The sequence below is a fragment of the Ochotona curzoniae genome, unplaced genomic scaffold, assembly GCF_017591425.1.
Source record: "Ochotona curzoniae isolate NIBS_2020 unplaced genomic scaffold, NIBS_Ocur_1.0 contig_908, whole genome shotgun sequence".
NCBI lineage: Eukaryota > Metazoa > Chordata > Mammalia > Lagomorpha > Ochotonidae > Ochotona > Ochotona curzoniae.
Window position 1 is genome coordinate 16,528,703 of NW_024466607.1, and position 17,322 is coordinate 16,546,024.

At 37.3% G+C, this 17,322-nt stretch overlaps 1 protein-coding gene and 1 pseudogene across 1 annotated transcript in view; both read left to right on the forward strand.

Annotated features, from left to right (window-relative positions):
* The window catches only part of DOCK3 (dedicator of cytokinesis 3), a 251,319-nt gene that overhangs the window by 83,113 nt on the left and 150,884 nt on the right, over window positions 1-17,322 (forward strand). The gene's annotated exons all lie outside the window — the stretch shown is intronic.
* On the forward strand, window positions 17,098-17,252 carry LOC121166182 (annotated as a pseudogene).

The window sequence follows — 17,322 nt, forward strand, 5'->3', positions numbered from 1 at the left end:
ATTTCTTTTTTTTAAAGATTTATTTATTTTTATTGGAAAGGCAGATATACAGAGAGGAGGGGAGACAGAGAGGAAAATCTGTCTGCTGATTCACTCCCCACATGGCCATAATGGCTGGAGCTGAGCCAATCCGAAACCAGGAACCAGAAGCTTCTTCTGGGTCTTCCACATGGATGCAGGGTCTCAGGCTTTTGGCCATCCTCAACTTCTTATTAAGAAAACATTTTCTTAATAGGTTTCTACTTACTAGTTTACTTCTATGGAAAAAATTAGTGTTTTTCAAAGTGGTCACTTCGTGCTCCCCAGTCACAGTTTTCACTCAGTAAGATCAGCCTCACTCGATTTTATCAGAGGCCATAATCATCAGGCACAATACCAGTTTAGATGCATAATAGAAGGGAGGAGTAGAAAATACATGGGTCTCTGACATATGCCTGGGCTTAAGTTCTTGCTCACCAAAATTTTAACCTTAAGACCTAGTGCAAATTACTTAGACACCTTTGAATTTTTGCTTCCTCATGCTTAGAGTGGAGACAAGAAAAAGAAATTGAGGCAAGAGCCAGCCAGTTGGGTTATTGTGAATATAAATAATGAAAAGCAGTATATAAAAGCACTCTTCAGAATATTTGGCATGTTGGATCTACTAAAAACTAGTCAAAGTTGTATGATTTTGTTAATATTTTTGCTAATTGCTTATGTAATGTTTATCTTCCTCAGAAGATGTTAATTTTTTAAGATTTATTAATTTTTATTGGAAAGTCAGATATACAGAGAGAAGGAGAGGCAGAGAGGAAGATCTTCTGTCCGCTGATTCACTCCTCAAGCAGCTGCAATGGCTGGAGCCGAGCCAATCCAAAGCCAGGAGTCCAGAAACTCTTCTGTATCTCCCACTGTTTTCCCAGACCGCAAGCAGGGAAAATGAACATGAAGCAGGGCTGCTGGGATTAGAACCACTGCCCAGATGGGATCCTGGTGCATGCAAGGCGAAAACTTTAGCTACTTGGCTACTGTGCCGTGCCCTGACATTTCTGAAACCATTTCCAACATCATAATCACTAATTTAAATGTTCATAAGCTTTTTTCAAAATTTATGCTTATTTATTAATTCATTCCTTGGAACCTGAGTAGCCTTTTTTGGTTAATCTTAAAAATATCATTTGACAATTAAGCAGAAACATTCTGTAAAGAAAAAGGCCCTGGCCTTAAAATCTAATTTTAAAAATTCATATTTATGGGGCCATTGTAGTAACATAGCAAGCTCATCCTCCAGCCTGTGGTGCCAGCATCCTGTATGGCACTGTTTCAAGTCCCAGTAGCTCTGCTTCCCATTCCAGCTCTCTGAATATGGCCTAAGAAATCAGCAAAGGATGGCCCGAGGCTTTCCCCACTGAGGACATTGTACCAGGCCTCAAAACTTACTCTTGATCCTGTTGCCACTGAGAAGTGTTTTCTTGTGAATATACTTCTAGAACATTATCTTGATTTGTGTTATAATAATAGAGAAGTAGCTTTTGTTAATTTTAAAATCTCTCAGATTTAAACTTAATATCAGTTTGCTATTACCATTCTGGTATTTTAAGGTTCCTGTAACAGTATTTGTCCATCTTTGTTTATAATCCAATGTTTGGTATTGCCTTCTTGAATCTGCAAGATGAAAAAACAGTTGGATATATGTTTGATCCAGTATGTTCATAGTGCCTCCTATGTGTTTTGGTGGCATCATAGCCAGGTTCCTTTGCTGGTGCTGATGCTACAGGTTGATGCTGGGGGCAGCTGTTGTCAGAAGGGCTGCTCATAAGTAGTGCTGCTTTCTTGTCCTGGTTCACCAGAGCTAGCCTCATATTCAGAATCTCTGCATTTCACTAGATTTCTAACATGACAACAGGTGTTTCTTGTCTTTGCATTAGATGAGTGTAGTCTTTTCTGGTATAATTTAGTGTTTTTGTTCAACTTTTTCCTTAATTTAGTATCCAGGAATATGCTGGATTTCAGGTGCATTTTGAATCTGATCTTCGCACACATAATAATAAAAATGGAAGAATCAAAATTAGAGAGTTTAATATGCCTGGGGCTTAAATCCTATCTGGGTCACTAATGGAAATTAAATGATGAAAAGGAAAAAAAGCCTCTACTTTTCTGATGGGTTTGGTGTATGAATTACATAGTTTATGCACTAATTCAGTTAGTGGCCCAAGGAAAGCCATGAAGGGTAATGGTGACTGTTATCGTTATTACCAACTCTCATGATGATTCTGTTATATGAGATACCTTCAGCCAGGAAGGGGGGGCAGAACCGACAGGGGAATAAGGGGTGATCCCCTTGTTGGATAGCTACTCCCACGGGAGAGCATGAGTTGGGACCAAACTAGGTAGGGCTGCAGCACCTGTGCGCCTTATGGACCAGATCAGGGAAGAGTCAAGAAGGGCTGGCTATTCCTACTAGTGTCAACAAAACTGGAGGGTGTGAGAGCGGTCGGGACTTAGCCGGAGCAGAAGTTGGTACAAGCAGCCATTACTGCAAGTCCAATCATAGGGCCACCTGTAGAGAGCACAAACCGAGAATGCTAGTGACCTGGGAGGGAAATAGTGGGCTCCCCCCTCTTGGATTAACACTTTGGGGAGGCTAGACAGAAAGGCACTCAACAGCATCTGTGAGCACTAGACAGTTGAGCTGGTTGGATGGAACTAAGCTCCAATATCCCTTGACATCTACGAGAGCCCAATGGGATACGGGGCATACTGAACTAGGCTGCTACACATGCTGGCTAATCAGGACGGGGTGGTCCAGGTGGGGGTTATTGGGGATTGCTCCCACTAGGCTACAGCTCCTGGAGGTTTATGTGATGGCTGAGTAAGTGATGAGCGGAACCAGGAAGGACTACAACACCCATTGATTCCAGTGGAAGTCGAGGCTCAAGACGGAACCAACCCAGCAGTTGCAGCCATCAGCTGAACGAGGACCAGAGAAGGTCTCCCCAAGAAGCCGTTAAACTTATCTGGACTATAAGATGCTGGACTCTATGCTTGGTATATGCTTGCAATGAAAAAACTCAACTGAACTTGAGCTACGGTTACACAACAAGGTGGAGGAATCCACCATGGGGGGAGGGCTAAGGGAGGGGTGGGGGAAATCCCAGTACCTATAAAACAATGTCACATAATACAATGTAATTAATAAAATTTTAAAAAAAGTTAATGGAATTGTCCATACCTACAATGTCAGGATACACTTAAATGGCAGAATGATGGACTTATGACTGATTATGAAGGACTCTACTATTGTCAGAATATAGGGGAAATCAGTGGTGTAGGTGGGGATATGGAGATGGGGGAGGGTAATGCCAGAACCTATGAAACTGTCTCATAAACTAGTAAAACATTTTTTTTTTAAAGTTAATGGAAAAGGGAAATATAAGATAAATTTACTTTGGTGTAAAAGCTTTGAAATATATATGTACATGAAGTCTTCAAAAAGTTTATAAAAATGTATATTATGGGAAAATGGATTTCAACTTTTTGTCCCATGATAAACTGAATCCCATTTTCCAGCAGTGTATTTGAAGAGCTCTATCATGCCCACTGTTAGCTTCTCCATGTCCCCAGAAGATGATAACAGTTGTGCTGCAAATTGTTGTTTCGAATCAGTACCAGTTATTCTTGGAATTCTCCGTTTACCCACTGCCGAACCTGCTTTATGATTTCAACATTTTGCCGAAGTCAGCTGTTTCTTATTTCCTATCTGGCACATAAAAATTGTGCCGACTATCAGCCCTATTCCATTTGTACTTATTTCAGAATTTGAGAAATCTAATGATTTTTTAACATTCTGCAAATATACCAAAACCATCTGAACTTTAAGCTGACTTTTCTAGAAGATATTTTGGGGAAAGCTGTGAGTCCGTACTTGGAGAGCAACAAGAAAAAATATGAAACTTTAGTGCCTATGAACTGGATGGTAAAAACATAGATATTTTAAGAATCGCAGATTGTCAAATCAAAATTCCTGGTCTTCACTGCAAATCCTCGTATAATTAGATCCTTTATCTTTACCTTGTAAGTCACACAGTTGGGCTTAATTCGTTTTGGCTGCTTTTGAAATTGAGTAAAAATAAGTAGCCTAGTATTTAACTTTGTGAAATATAGGTTGAATTTTTATGATTTTACCACCAATATTTGACAGGTTAAATGCTTTTGCATCCATTTTTGCCTTGTATGCTTACTATTTATCAAAAGGTAGACAGGGTTGATACCTTCTCCCCTTTTTCTTTTGTTTATGGAAAAGGAAATCAAAGGTTGGAGAGGTTAAATATCATGACCACCCTGAAAGAAGTAGATTTGTTTCACTGAGTAGGCAAATGGGACTAGCGTCTAATGGGTATTGCTTTAATGTCCAAGTCTTTATTCTAGGATGTGTAGATACAATTAAAATGAGAAAATTAATAATATGATTAGCCTTCATTGAAAATACTTTTTGAAAGTTGATGAGTATTTTATGATAATACATTTTTCATTAAATTTAGGCATTTCAACAAAACATAGACATTTTCAAGTTTCCATCACAGAAATATTCATGCCTGCATATGTCAAACCGCTTATATTGTTCTCAAACAAGTATGTTAAAATACTTCTGATTATCTTCATTTGTTCTTCAGCTTCACTGGTTAATTTAGAATGGAGGATTATTAAATCATTTAAATTACCTATAAGCAAAATTTCCATCCTGTGATTTCCCACTTTATTCTCTTTCATTCATTTGACTGCTTATTATAGTTTAATGCAGTTTCATTCTTGTTAAGTCTTATTTTCTTTTTGCAAATGGTCTTCTTTTTAAACTCTTACCCTGTAGGCAACAAGTATTTTCTCTCTTTGTAATCCTTCCTTTGATGATATCTTTCAAATTCTCTTTCCAATTCCAATGCCATATGGAAATTTAGCCTTTCTGATAAGACATAGTTTGTTTCCTCTTCCTGACCTTTCATTTTACTCTTTGATTATGTTATCCATCTGTTGGTAAGCTGCCCTTGCCTGTTTCTTCTGCTCACTTGAAGACAGTTGAAGATAGTAAGGCATCAATATTTGATGATTTAGTAAACGTTGATTTTTTTTTTCAGGAAGATATAAAGTTTTGATTGTTAAATGGGTGTTTTTGTGATATCTTTTTATATAGTAAGCAAAACTTCCTGTAGTTACCTGTCAGCTTTTGAGAATAATCTGTGATAATTGACATCCACACAACATTGCTGGTAAGAGTAGCTTATTCCTCTACCAGTTCCTTTACTGTGATCATTCTTCTGTCAAGAGTATGATTTCTTTCTCTGCCTTGAACTGTTTACTACTTTGTTCTTCCAAGTTAGTAAACTTGTTATTGTAAAGACCTTATGGTCTCAGACCTTACACACTGATGAACAACCTCTTAATTAATGTCCAATTCCGGCTCTTTCCCAACCACCAGTATCTAGCTATTTAGTATTTCATCAATGGCAGAATCAATGCTAAAACCTGGCAGTATGTTCATGTATGTTTTCAGAATTTTCTTTCAAATGTTATTCATGCATTGCTGTGATTATTAGTAGCTAGAATATTAAAACCTTTCTAAAACATTTGGAACATTCAGCCAGATTTAGTCATTGCACATTTGTACAGTATGCTGTACAAGTGTTTGATATAAATAGTGTGCTTTGTATGCAATTATTGCATCATGGTTGATTGCTTAAGTGAGGGAGGTTGTGTTTGGCAGAAAATTTGCCAGGTTACATGTTGTAAATGTTCTGTGGATACAGATGAAGAGAGTCTTGAATGAGATGTTAAGTTGCCTACAATATTCTCTTGCTTGCAGAATAAAACAATTCAAGAATGTCTTCAGACAATTCTGATGTTATCTGGATTTTCTTGCTATGGTGATAATACATTGGAAGCATATGTATATTTACATTTCTCGAATGCTCTGGAGTTTTCTAAGAGATATATGAGAAAAAGCTTTAATTTGAATCCTGAAACATTTCCACCTAAAGGCAGCTGCAGTTTTTTTTTTTTTCATTGCCTTGAATCCTGGTACTATCTGGGGCTCCTAATGAATGTTTAAGGTATTGTGGCATCTGCTTTTAGAAAAAGCTTATATAATTAATATTAAGTATTTTTCTGGCAAATATTTTTGTTCACAGTTGTCCTATGTGGCTTTTAATACCTTCAGTACCTTCAGTATTTTCAGCTGTTGCCCCACAGTTACTCTTTATATTATAAAATTTTATGATGGCTTGTAAAGCTTTGGGACTACCCATTCCTTGCCAAAATTTTCTTTATTTGTAGAATTATTGGAAAAATCCTTGTAATATGTCAGAAAGACTTTTCACTTTAATCTGTATTATCAGAAAGCTAAGCAATATGTATTTATGTATTGATTTTCCATTCAAGTGAAAATTTTGCCAGATCAATTATTCTAGCTCTTAATGATGACATTGAACATAGCTGATGATTTCACTGAATTACTGATTTGTTCTTATTGTTTAATGGTCTAGACGTTTTGTTGCAGAAGTTCTGATACAGATGCAATGGGAATTACTGGCTTGCTGCGTCCATGGTGTATAGTTATCTTTAGTCTCACTTCGAGAGGAATTGTTTTTTTCCCTTCTTCTTACCAGAAGCAGGAGTCACAGATGAATGTTTCTTAGAAATGATGGGATCTGAAGACTCAAAACACAATATCCCAAAAATGCTGACCACACAACTCGCTCTGTAGTTTATTGTTTATTTATTTCTGTAATTTCAGCATTGACTAGGACCTGTGACTTACTGCTGCTGTCCAGCATCCTAAGAGGGTGTGCATATTGCTAACCTAGAGAAATGTCGATAAGTACATGTTCTACTGCATATGATTTTTTGTATCATTGTAAACATTTAAATATAATAAATTAAATATCTGTATTACTGTAACTGAATCAGTAGGGGCTCAACTGCTTGGGCTTCTGCTACCCAAGTGGGAGACTTGAATGAAGCTCCTGGCACCTGGCTCCTGGCTTCAGCCTAGCTAAGCCCTGGCAATGAGAGCCGTTTGGGGGAAGAACCTGCACCTGAAAATCTCTTTGTCATTCTCTTTCTCTCTCCCTCCCTTCTTCCCTCTCTACATCTCTCTCTTCCTCCCTCCCTCTTCTCTCCCTCTGTAACTCTAACTTTCAAACAAACAAAAATACATCTTTTAAAAAAACCTCAATGTTTGTTTCTGAAACAACAAAAGGCCTTATATTCTCATGTTTAGTATTATTTTTAGTATAGTGTTCTATACCATCACATATTTCTTTATCTTTGCAGTGAGAGAAATCGTTTCCTTCAAGTGATTACATTTATTTGGAAATCAGCTGACTTAACCTCTGATATTTATAAAGAACAGCCCAAATTGTAGCTATCTGAGAGGAGTTCTAGCTGCTTTTGTTTGAACAGACTCAAATGTGCATATATTTTAACAGTTTAAATAGTGCCATCTATAAAATTTAACATTTAATTTAGATACCGCCTTTAGCAATAAGACTAAGATGTTGCTCATGCAATGCAGTGCTGTTCATCATTCTTGTAGCATTGTTAAGTTTAACATAGAACACACTATGTACTAGACAACTAGAGCATGGAGTCTGCAATGGTGGGGTGCAGAAGGCCCACATGTTAGAACTCAGGGAGGAAAATAGGATGGTTGAACCACTTACAATTTGAAGCAACACAAGAAAAAAAACCATTATATTTGCAGCTAAAAATACTTTGTGAGCTGCTATGATTTATTAAACTCCTAAAAGGACTGAATTAGGCAATTAGGAGAAAAAGGTAGGATAGAGAGAAGAAAATGCACATACATACAAAAAATGGTCCCAGACTTCCAAATGTGAACAGACTTTGGAAAGGAAAGGCTCACATGAGAGAAGTGGTAGAAGGCAATAAAACAATGTGAATACTTTTAATCAGTAATACACAGTAGAGCTACAGGCTTTCCTATAAGTTGGGGATCAGAGAAGACAGCTCAGGAAGGAGGGTCAGGAAGAGAAAGTACATCTGAAAGATTCCAGTACTGAAAGACAATAAGGAGGTTGTTTAAATCTAGAGACTCGGCAGAGTCTCAGAAGGTTAGGCACTGAATCTATATAATGGGACCAACAATTTATTTAGCCATTCTTTTATCAAATATTGTTGGACACATTTTTGCAAGATGTATTTAGTCATCTTTTTTTCACCATAACTGAGATAAGGAATTTATAAGGAAAAGAGATGTTTATGTAGATCATAGTTTTGGAAGTTCTAGAATGTTGTACCTCCAGGGAGTGTGTATTAGAGTAGCTGGTCACATCTCAGACAGAATCTGGTATCCCCTAGTTCCTTCCAAAGGAATACTTCCAATTTCTTAAGGAACTCCTGTACTAGATCCCATCTCATAAAGTTTCTGTCACTTTCCTAGTGGTTCCACAGCCTTCCAGTAGTGCCACCCTGGGGACCAGTCCCTTTTTGTGAACCTCGAGAGGCCTCCAAACTGTTACCCAACCATAGCACCAGACTGCATGCAAATCTCCTCAGTTCCTTTTCCTTACTCATACCGTGCATGGTTGGCCAATAAGCCACATTATTTTTGTCTCTGTATCTTAAGTCTTAAGCTTTCTTCATTTTTACTTCTTTTTGTACTAAAAAAAAAAAAAAAGATTCTTGGGTGAAAACTGTGTTAACACCAATCTAAATTAAAAAGAAAGGAAAAATTAGATATATACGGCATTTTTATTTCCTCTTCTCTTTTTTCTGCTCTCACAGGATAGAGATGAAGTCTTTTTAAAATGAATGTGGGATCATTGGCCCTTCAGTGGTCAGCCTAAGCAGTGGTTCTGATTGCCTTTTGAGTAAGATGTCACTCCTGATCAAGATGCCCTCTTACTCCTTTATTCCATTTGCCTGTCTGCCAATGAACTGAACTGTTTTCTGTCTGGATCTTGATTCCTGCTGATTCTTCTATCTGGAATGATCATTTCCTACATCTCCACTTTCTTTTTTTAAAAAAGTGTGCTTTTTTTTTTATTTGAAATGTAGAGTGACAGAAAGGGAGACAAAGAGAGTGCCTCTGTCCAGCAGTTTACTTCTAAAATGTCTGCAATAGCCAGGGCTGGGCCCGATCAAAACTAAGAGCCAGATACTCCATCCATAATAGTGGGAATCCACATTCCTGCTTCCTCTCCAAGTACACGTTAGGAGGTAGCTGGATATGAAGCAGAGTATTTGAAAAACAAGTCGTTGAATATGGGATGTAGGGATGTAGCTTTCCCAAGTAGCAACTTAGCTGCTGCACCAGGCACCTGTCCTTCATCACTTTCTACTGTTATACTGCTATAATTTTAATGAACTGTATTTTAAAATTTACTGTATTTGAGTGAAATTACATCTTCTTATTTTATTATTGTTTATAATCCCGGCCTGAATTCCTGTTGAATTATGGTCCTTTTTCTTTCTTTTCCTTTCTCTTTTTCAGAGAGGCAGCAGTTCTGTGTGTGTATGAGTGTGCGTGTGCGTTTAAGATTTACTTTATTTTTGGGCCCAGCATTGTAGCCTAGCAGCTATGGTCCTCGCCTTGAATGCACTGGGATCCCATATGGGCGCCAGTTCTAATTGTGGCTGCTCCATTTTCCATCCAGCTTCCTGCTTGTGGCCTGGGAAAGTAATTGAGGACGGCCCACTGCCTTGGGACCCTGCACGCGTATGGGAGACCTGGAGGAAGTTCCTGACTCCTGGCTTTGGATTGGCGCAGCACCAGCCATTGTGGTCATTTGGGGAGTGAATCATCAGGCAGAAGATCTTCCTCTCTGTCTCTCTTCCTCTCTCTATATATATATCTGACTTTGCAATAAAAATAAGTAAATGTTTTAAAAAAAGATTTATCTTTATTTGAAAGGCATAATTACAGAGAAGAGAGACACAATGGAAGAGATTTTCTGTTTGCTTGCTTATTCTCCACATGACTGCAATGGACAGAGCTGATCTGAAGCTAGGAGCCAGGATCTTCTGGGTCTGCCACATGAGTGCAGAAGCCCAAGGGCTTGGGCCATCCTCTGCTGCTTTCCTTAGTCATAAGCAGGGAGCTGGATCAGAGGTGAAGCATCCAGGACACGAATTGGTGCTCACCTCAGGAGAAGGCTTAGCTTACTACACCAGGGTATGGGCCCATAAACTCTAGTGTTTTAGTTTTTTTTATTTCTTGAGCTATTTATTTAGCAGGGCATTACACCTTTGACTTTCGTTTAGATAAAAAATATAACCTTCCTCAAATATGAAAAAAGAAATTCATAGTCCAAATTCAGTAGCACATGGTGAGGAATATACACCATAACCAAATGATCTATATCACTTAGATGCAAGAATGATCCAATATATACAAACTAATTAATGTGATATACCATTAGCAGAACCATGGATAAAAATCACTTTTATCTTAATAGACGTCAGAAAACCATTGTTTGAATTTTGCTTAAAGTTCTCAGCTGCCTTTTTCTCCAGTAGGGAAGACAAAGCCATTGAAAAGGAATAATATAGAGTTAGAATTTAGCACCATACAGTCCTTGCTTGCATTGTGAGCTCCTGGAGGCCCTTAGAATAATGACTCTAAATGAAAGGCCTGATCTCTATGCATCTTATGTGCATCTCTAGATAACTTGCGTGCATATAGGTATTTTCTGCCTTCTCCCTTTCTACGCAGCAGCAGGGTAAATTAAACCCTAAAGGGGCTTGGTTGACAGAGTAGCTGCTATCAATCTGCTGTGTATGTACTGTAACCAGAGTATGGCAGCTATGAGAAGACTGTAGTCAAGAGACAAAGCTTTCTCCAGGGCAGTCCTCTGCTGTGGAATGTGTTTTCATTTCTCACTCTGTGAACAAGATGAGTAAATGGTTTAGCTTTTGTGTTGATTCTGAAGGGGATCATAAGCAAAATTTGACTGGTTCCATTTGTTATTTAAAGTAATGAATAGCAAAGGGGACTGGATTGAGACTTTGCCTAAATCTGTGATCTATAATAACCCACTTGGTGTAAAGGATGGAAAAGGGTCTTTTATGATAGGAGCTTTTTAATTTCATCTTCTTATAAAGATCAATATATATGCATATATATAAATATGTAGGTAAATATGTGATTATAAAAGACTATGAATCTAGCTGGAACTTGGGATGCAGAAGCATTGTTATATTAAAATGACACAGGGGATCAAGGATCAGGAGTCCAAGGCAAAATGTTTATTTTGCAAGCTTTCATTTTATCCCTTCTACCCAGGCCTCCAAACAACCTTAAAGAATAGACAATCATGAGAATATATTGGCTACAAGGACACCTGATCCTCTAGTTAGTGAGACATAGTTTATGTAATTTGGTAGTTATAAACATGCAAGGCAGTGCTTCCTACTTCTCATGAACTTACATTCTGTTTCTAGGTCATAACTTACAGTTGTTTTCCAAGGCTAAAAGCAAGCATAAAGGGAAGTGGACTAGAGAGTACTGTGGCTGAGCCTGTCACATAGGCCACATTCTAAGGGTGCTGTCCCGGGGCCTTCCTGAAGATTGAAGGCACCCCAAGGAACACAGCAGGGTTATCAGGTCTCAGCATGCACTCCTCCAAACCCCTTATGGCTACAAAAGACTGCTAGATGGTTAATGAAAAGCATGAAGGTGCATCAAAAAGTTTGTTGAAGAGTGGAAAGTTTGTGTATGTACAGAAAGTTTCTAAAATCTATGCAGTTTTTTCTTTATATGTATTTCCATGAACTTTTTGAAGTTCTGTGATAGCTGTTCCTTTTATTGTCTCTTCACATTCGTAAATTCTACTCTATACTTATTTTTCAGCTCTTTTAGGATTTGCCTTAATATTTCATATTTCTGAGCAATCTTTTCCCGTTTGTCTTGATTTTCTTTATGTTTTAGGGTCATTTAATGATCTCCTCATTATAGAGGACAAAATTCAGCTCAGAGTGCTGTTTTCCATTTTTCTGGCCTCGTCTTCTATTTCTTTCTTTAATGTTTTGTAATTTTCATGTGGAGATCTTTCACATCCTTAAATTTATTTCAAGATATTTAACTTTTTTGTAACTGTTGTCAGTGGTACTGATCTTACAAGATTTTTATCACAATGTCTATGTATTCAAATGCTATTGGTTTTTCTATATTGACATTATATCCTGCAAGCTCTCCTATGCATTCTTAGTGGAGTCTTTTGATTTCCTTGTATATAGAAACATGTCTTTTGCAAACAGATAATTTGACTTCCTCTTTTGCTAATTGTTTCCCTTTTAATTCTTTTTTCTGTGTCTAATACTTCCAGAGCCATACTGAAGAGCAATGGTAAAAGTGGGTATCATTGTCTGGTTCCAGATCTTAGTAGAAATACTTCCATTTTTTTCTCATTCAATATTATGCTGGCTGTGGGTTTGAAATATATTGCCTTGATTTTGTTGAAAAATGCTCCTTTTTTACCCAATTTTTAAAGATTTTAGCATGAAAGAATGTTGTATTTTATCAGATGCTTTTTCTACATCGATTGGAATTCTAACTCTTTATTGACAGCTTGTTTCCTATGAAAAATTTTAGGATCATATCTTTGTTCTCTGTGTTCTGAAATTTTACATAGATGAGTCTTAGTTGTAACTTTGTTACTTTGATTTTGCTGAATATTCAACCAGTTGTTTCAGCCTAGAAACTCATTTTCTTTAGTTCTGGGACATTTACTTGTACCTTTGGCAATTTTATCCCTTCTGTTTTTATAGTCCTGTCTTTCTGGAACTCTCCTACTAATGTTGGACAGGCTAGAATGTGTTGCTAATTTCCTTGCATTCAATCCCCCATTTATCCAATACATTACATTGTCTTTTTGTTATATTTTCTGGCAGTATTCCTCAACTTTGTGTTTCATCATTGTATTGAATCTTATTTTAAATTTTTTCTCCTCTGTTTTTAATTTCCTAAAACTATTTGGCGTCTCTGAGTTTTTTCTTCATTTATTAAACCTATCCTCCTTTCATGGCAACTCTTCTGAAAATATTAATTACTTTTTTTTTTTTTAATTTTCCTCTGCTTCTGGTTTTGTGTGTATTTCATCTAGTTTAAATTTTCTTGTTATTTTGGTACCCATTGTTTATGTTTGAAGCTTTATTTGTTAAATGATAGTTTCTTTCTATTACTATTTACGAATAAGAAATTGAAGTGTTTAAATAAAGCTCTGTGAATAAGACTTGCACTTATTAATTGTTGGGCATTGCCGTAGTTAGGAGGAAGCCTGACTTTTATATGAGAAGAAGAGCAGCTGCCAGTATTTGTTGATCTTTCCCTCAAGGTTGACTTTTCCCAATGAAGAATCTTCTGTTCTCCTTTAAGGGAAATATATTTTGAAAACTATGGAAAGGATACTAGATGTCCCACTATTCACTGCGTAGTCTCACATAATTACCTGTTTTGAATATGGTGCCCCTTAGTTACTCATAGTGAACTCTTATGTGTAGCCTGTATCTTTTTTTTTTTTTTTTTGGTCTAAGATTTATTTATTGTTATTGCAGAGGCAGATATACAGAGAGAAGGAAAGACAGAGAGGAAGATCTTCCATCTGCTGATTCACTCCCCAAGTAAGCGCAACAGCTGGAGCTGCGCCAGTCCGGAGCCAGGAGCCTCTTCTATATCTCCCACACGGGTGCAGGGTCCCAAGGCTTTTGGGCTGTCCTCAGCTGCTTTCCTAGGCCGCAAGCAGGAAGCTGGATGGGAAGCAGGGCCACCAGGATTAGAACCAGCGCCCATATGGGATCCTGGTGTGTGCAAGGCGAGGACTTTAGTCACTAGGCTACCATGCTGGGCCCTGTAGCCTGAATCTTAACCTTTGAGGGAGCAGCTATCAGAGAAAGTGATTTGGCAGAATGTGATGGGGATAGTAATTTGAAGGTGTTAGTCACATGTTTAAAGATATTTAACCAATTCACCTGTTGCGTTTCAGTCCAATCCCATTTATTATTTAAAAAAAAGATTAATTATGTTTTAATTGGAATGTCAGATAGAAAGGAAAAGCAGAGGGGAAAATCTTCCATTCACTGATTTACTCCTCAAGTGGCCACAGCAGCTAGAGCTGAGCTGATCTAAAGCCAGGAACCTGGGGCTTCTTCCCAGTCTCCCTCATGGGTGCAGGATCCCAAGGCTTTGGGCCATCCTTGACTATTTTCTCAGCCAATAAGCAGGGAGCAGCTGGGGTTAGAACCGGCACCCATATGGGATTGCAGCATGTGCCAAACAAGAACTTTAGCCACTCAGCTACTGTGCCACCCACCTGCCCTCCCCCCAATTATTCTCATCCTAGAGCCTTTCTGCAAAGGCACAGTAGACTTACTTCTTACTGATTTCCTCCAGGCTTCCTATCTCCCCATTTATGGACTCCATCACACTCCCATGTATTAGTTGTTAGTTTTCTGTTCTCTGTCGAGTTAGCTGTCTTTCATCTTTAACATTTTGGGGAGGGGAAAGGGTTAGTGCTGCTCTTCCTATCTAAGAAGAAATAATTAACTGAGACAGATTAAGGACTGTCTCTAAGTACAGATGTTTGTTCGTTCTTGCGTAGAGGGTTGACTGTGAGCTTGAGAATGCCTCAGCCTGCCCACTGCCCATTACTGGTAAGTTCATCCTATTCAGAATTGTGAATGAGTGTCCGGAACTTCAGCAACCATAGCCTCCATGTTTTGTATCACTAATAAATTCCCTATCTGTTGGCTTCATCCCTGCCAATTGATATCTAGTATAGGGTAGGGCATAAAAAATGATCACTTTACATAAACTAATATAGAAACCATTTTAAAATTTTTAGTTCTGCAAATATTTATTTTACAAGAATGATTTGAAGTTATATGGGGATTATTGGGGCAATCAGATCCATAAAAGAGGTCCAATTTGGGATGAGGGTGAAGTAGGATGGCATTCTGATCCTTAAGAAGTTGAAAAGCAAATATGAATGGCAAAAAATAGATTGTACACACATCCCCATTGGTGAGCAGAAAATGAGATTCCAAATTATTTCTTTGTGTTAGTATTTATTGTATATATGATTGAAAATCAGAAAGAAATAGGATGAATGTATTGGGGCGGGTGACAAAATTCCTATCTTTTGTATTTAGTTGCATTCCTTTGCTAAATAAATACATAGTTTAGTAACCTAAAGTGAAAGTTCAAATTCCTAGGATTCAAGATATTTTTGGTATAAAAGCCATTAGAATTGTAAGTACTGTAATTCAGAGATTTTTATATTATACTAGGATGAGCTTTGAAGTGTAAAAGAATTAAAATAAGATTAGAGATTCTTTTTTAATGAAAGGCTTGATTATTAGTATCACAGTAATGAAAAGAATGCTGGAGAATTTTGAATAAACTCATATTCTTGATTAGTTTGTTAAAGTGAAAGTGAGAGAATATGATATCTCTGTGTACAAATCAGAGTTCGAAAAGAAAAGCTTATATAAAATGCCTAATAATTTTCTCTTAGGAACTTGAAACTTAAACCTAATATTTAGTCTCCATTAAATTGATTTTCCTGTCAAATTTTCAGCACTAGTAACAGGACATATATTCTATTTGAAGGGAATAGTGCTTTTCATATGATTTTTTCTTAATTGGAGTTTTGTAATTTTGCAGTAGTTTTTATTAATCAGTCTCCAAGTGTATATAGCATACTTTATCATGGATACTCTGTAATTTAGCTCATTTATTAAGTTAGAGACATTGTGACACAACTTTTCATATTGGATTACAAATACTTCAGTTGTAATGATTTTTTTAAATAAAAGAGTTAATATTCAGATACTTTTTTCATGAATTGTTTCACAATGATGAGGCAAGTTTTTCTTGGCATATGGTTATGAAGTAGTTTAAAACATTGATAATTTATGGGTTTTGTGGACTCTTAATATACCTTCCAAATATTCTGTGACTGATACTGGGCAAATATAATTTTGTAGAGGTTGCATAGTGGCTCTCTTTGTTTCTAAGAAGTTACACATTTCTATATATTTTTTTTCTTCCCTCCTCTCTCTCCTGTGCCTCCCATTTCTTCTCTTTTGTCACCCTAGTTATACTCTTATTTTAGTTTACCAAGGAGCAGACTTTTGAGAAGAAGAATAGTATTTCTCTTGAGTGGAGTATTTAACTTTCTTGTGGTACTAAGCAGTTTTAAAATTTTTATTTACTCATTTAAAAGAGAATTTCCACCCACAGGTCTTCTCTCCAGATGCCTGCAAATGCCATTGGGCGTGCAAAAGTGGGTGAAGAGTGTGATGAAGCTGGAAACTGGGGAGTTAGTTGCTGGGGCTTTGAACCCAGGCACTCTAATGTAGGAAGCGTGTCCTAAGTGGAGTCTTAACTGCTATCGGCCCACCCCACTCCCATCAAAATTTAACTCTGATGCTAGTCATTCAGGTTACTCATCTTAAGTGTTTGGTTATGCTTTCTGCTAATAAACCCAGGAGAGCAGTGTAATATCATCACAATGTTGGTGGCCTTGCCAGTACCAGGGAGTCTGATTAAAGAGGTCATAGAGTTGGATTGAAAAGAGTTTGAAGCCACATTGGGCTGCCTTCTGATGATCCATTTAATTCTTAGTGTACCTTTAAATAATAGGTATGGGGTAAGCCACGTAGTTAAAAACTAATTTTTGTATTGGATAACAAATACCATGTAACTGTTTTGATATTCTAACTTAAAGTGACTGTTATCTTTCAATCTTCTCTGGTGGAATGAGAATGAGCTAAGTTGGGCATTTTTCACTCAGCATTTCTCATTCTGTATTGTACACTATTGGTAAGGGCTGTAATCAATCCTCGGAAGGCTAGTCTAAACCAGCTTTGAAGGTGGTTCACTCACTGGAGCACTCACTTGCATCTACAATGCAGGAAGAAGAGGCAGCCAGACTACCAAAGACTTAAGAACAGGCGTAATTCAGGCCTGTTTTGTTTTGTTTTGTTTTGTTTTGTGTGCCAGAGAAGTCTCTGAGCCTGCCCGGATATGGGTGGGATATGAAGAAGTAGACAACACTTAATGCTGGGGAGTATTAAACTCACATTATTGTAAAAGAGCACTTTATTGCTTCTCAGCCTTTTGGCTAAGATCAAGTGTAAAAGAGCACTTCATAAGGAAGATATTTTACTCATTTTTGGAAAATGTAATTTCTGAAATTCTTTATCAAAAAAGGTAAAGATTGCATTAATGTATTCCTAGAAGTTTGCATTAGCATATTGTATAGATTGTTATAGTATGTGTTCATATATGTGAAACATAGATATTACACTTATTTATGTTTTCAGGTA